Source organism: Mchenga conophoros, linkage group LG7 (genome assembly GCF_057382185.1).
Source record: "Mchenga conophoros isolate Kocher_MC1m ecotype Shallow Benthic linkage group LG7, M_conophoros_male_GT1.1, whole genome shotgun sequence".
In the NCBI taxonomy this organism is placed as follows: Eukaryota; Metazoa; Chordata; class Actinopteri; order Cichliformes; family Cichlidae; genus Mchenga; species Mchenga conophoros.
In genome coordinates, this window is record NC_140532.1 from 14,852,252 (window position 1) to 14,856,234 (window position 3,983).

Sequence of the window (3,983 nt, forward strand, 5' to 3'; positions counted from 1 at the left end):
TTTTGCCACTGTGGGCTCGCTGTCACCAAGGAAGTTGGCAGTGAGACGGTGGCCAGTGGCCCTTTATATTGAGAGAGCTCATTTGTTTTTCTCCCACCCTCTTTGAGCACTTAAACAGTTTTTCCATGGAAACACAAAACACGTTTTGAATCATTTGCTATATCGTCCGTATCTTTTGAGCAAACAAGCAGTGGTGAGAGGCCTTTCCAGAGAATTTCGCTGAACGGATACACAATGATATATTTGTTTACAGTGTGTCTATCATCTTTCTTTTCCACAGTAATAGTTTTTTTAATTTAATTGAATTTCAATTGAGATTTGATACTTTGATAACTGCTGTTTATCCTATAATCATTAGTTAATCGTTGTGTTTACTGGACTATCAGCTATATCAAAGTAAACACTGGAAAATAATTAACACTGGAAGCATTCAAAGTCATCACTAATTTACAATACACATTAATAAATACTGCAGTATTATAAAAGCTTAGCACTATCAGACAATTCATTTTAGTTTTCATATAGTGTTTCCCCTATTTAAAAGTAATACATTCATTTTCACAACATCCAATGTATTCAGAGCATAAGTGACTCAAATGTTGTGCTCAGATATCTTCATTAGAGAGGTAATTTGTGTGCGCACTATGCTTGGTCACTACACATGGAATACTTTGAGGAAAACTAGCACCTTGGATGGAAGTCATAACATTTCATGGTTATATCAAGAGGAATAGGGTTCTTAAAAGGGGAATGTTTTGACAAGTCTAAATTGGAGTCTGTTTTATACCAAATGCAGAATAAAATGTTTTAAGAAAGCAATTAAGTTCATGTTCCAAAAAATATGATTGTTTGCTTGCAGGACAACAGGAGAGATGAGTCCTCCGTCACAGATGGTGTGGTCAGTGAAGGTGGTCGCCTGCAGGTTCAAGCTCATTGCATCTCCAACCCACATCCACTGCCACTGTACTTAAGGGAAGTTAAAGACTTTCTTCTGCACTTACATTTGGATCACCTCGATCCATGACAGTAATTCAGGCAGTAATGCCTGGACTGGAAACAAGCCGTCCTTAAAACATTACAACATTCCAGCTCCTGTGTTGGAATGCAAAACAAATGTGTTGTTTAAATTAGAGACTGCACTTGTGACAGAACAACAAATATTTTATTTTGATTATATATGTAATGTAAGTACAAAACAAACTTGTGGTAGGCCTAAACTTATTTTCAGGATAATTACATCTGAGACTTTGTTTCATTGTAAGATTATAACAGTGATGGCAATATAATTGTTTGTTGTTCAGCAGAACAGTGTCCAGTATGTTGGCTGTTATACTTTGTTGTGTTTGAAAATAAAAGTTGGGCTGATTTTAACATCATTACAAAAAGTGTTGTTAATTATTTTTAATCATATTCAGGTTACCACAAATTGTTTTTTCATTTAGTTGAACTTGAAATGTTTGTCAGTAGGTAAACAATTAGTACTGTACAGCAGAAATATCAAGTTATTCTTAATACTGCAGACTTGCAATGTATAAGTTGTCCTAACAGTCATCTTAAGTAAGCTTTACTTAGTTTTTTTGAGGCAATGAGTTTCCTCAATTTTTTTGAGTTCTGGGAACTAACAAGGTTGTACAGTGTACTCAAAATGAGTAAGTTGCCCTAACTTGGTCATCTTATGTAAACTTGATCCAACTTTTTTGAGTTCTGGGAACAAATGAGCTTGTACAGAGTACTCAAAATAAATAAGTTGTCCTAATTTAGTCATTTTTATCTAAGCTTTACTCTATTTTTTTGAGGCAATGAGTTTCCTTAATTTTTTTGAGTTCTGGGAGCTAATTAGATTTTACAGTGTGGGGTCCAGGGTATAATTGGCCATTTTTGACTACTTTTGATTTTCCCTTCACATTTCACTTTTAAAAACTATTTACTTTGACTTCTTTGGTATCATTCTTTTCAGCACAACCTCATGTATTTGAATTTACAGTTATGTCTGTGAAGGTTCTCAGTCATCCAGGTCATCGTAGTCAAAGGAGCTTGCAAAGAAAAGCTGTACAGTGCAGCGAGGAATGCGCAGACCTCTACATTGGAGAGACCAAACAGCCACTTCACAAGCGCATGGCACAACACAGAAGAGCCACCTCCACAGGACAAGACTCAGCAGTCCATCTGCATCTTAAGGATAAAGGACACTGTTTTGAGGATGCCAATGTTCACATTTTGGAGAGGACAGATGGTTTGAAAGAGGAGTGAAAGAAGCCATCTATGTCCACTGTGAGCGACCATCTTTGAACAGAGGCGGGGGTTTACGACACCAACTCTCTGCCATCTATAATCCAGTTTTGAGATCCCTTCCCAGATGCCTTAACGCCCACTCACATCCTGGGCCATCTGACCTCAGGAATTCGCATGACAAGGTGGGGCCAGGTTTCACAATGAACCCACCCGAAACTCTGGCTGATTGGGTCCCACACCCAATTTCACACCTTGGCTCAGGTGATTAGAGGATCATCAGGGGGTCCTTTTGTCCCTCTGTGGGGGTCACTCCCACTAGGTTTATATCTGGGACTCTCCACCATTTGACCTTAGAACTGAAGAAGCTTCTCGGATGAGAGGTGAAACGTCTTCAAGCAAGGCAAGGCAAGGCAAGGCAAGTTTATTTGTATAGCACAATTCAACAGCAAGGTGATTCAAAGTGCTTTACAGAGACATTAGAAACAAAAACAAATAAAAAGCATGATTTAAAATTGATTAAAACAAGCAAATAAACTAACTAACTAATTAACAAACAAACAAACAAACAAAACAGTATATAAAATCAAAACAGATAAAATCAGAACAGTAGATAAAATCAGTAGTTAAATGTAAGTTTTGAAATTTAAGCTTAAAGTGTGGATTTGGTGCTTTATTCAAATGCAGCTGAGAACAGGTGAGTCTTCAACCTGGATTTAAATAAACTGAGTGTTTCAGCTGATCTGAGGCTTTCTGGGAGTTTGTTCCAGATATAAGGAGCATAAAAGCTGAATGCAGCTTCTCCGTGTCTGGTTCTGACTCTGGGAACTGATAAAAGACCGGATCCAGATGACCTGAGGGATCTGGAAGGTTCATACTGGGTCAGGAGGTCATTGATGTATTTTGGTCCTAAACCATTCAGAGCTTTATAGACCAGCATCAGAACTTTAAAGTCTATCCTCTGACGGACAGGCAGCCAGTGTAAAGACCTCAGAGCTGGACTGATGTGGTCCACTTTTTTGGTCTTAGTGAGGACTCGAGCAGCAGAGTTCTGAATGAGCTGTAGTTGTCTGACTGATTTTTTTAGGTAGACCTGTAAAGATGCTGTTACAGTAATCAAGCCTACTAAAGATGAATGCATGGACTAGTTTTTCCAGGTCCTGTTGAGACATCAGATCTTTTATCCTTGAAATATTCTTGAGGTGATAGTAAGCTGATTTTGTTATTGTCTTAATGTGTTTTTCTAAGTTTAGGTCTGCATCCATCACTACACCCAAATTTCTCGCCTGGTTTGTGGTTTTTAGATGTATAGATTGAAGTTCTCTGGTGACCTGTAATCGTTTTTCTTTGGCGCCAAAGACTATTACCTCAGTTTTGTTTTTGTTTAGCTGGAGAAAATTGTGGCACAACCAGTCATTGATTTCCTCAATGCATTTACCAAGAGCCTGCACAGGGCCTTGGTCTCCTGGTGACATTGTGATATATATTTGTGTGTCATCTGCATAGCTGCATAGCAACTTAAAGAAGTCCAGACGCTTTTCTTTGCAAGCTCCTTTGACTAATTTACAGTTATGTTTTCATTTTGACATACTGTATTAACACAATTGATCTAAAATCAGACAAAAAACATAAAATCCGAGTAGAAAGTTATATTTTTTACTGTAACAACCACAAACATGTTTATTGAATCATATTTCATAACTTTAAATGCAAATATAAGTTGTCAATTTTAAAATCCTATGCACAAGTTTTGC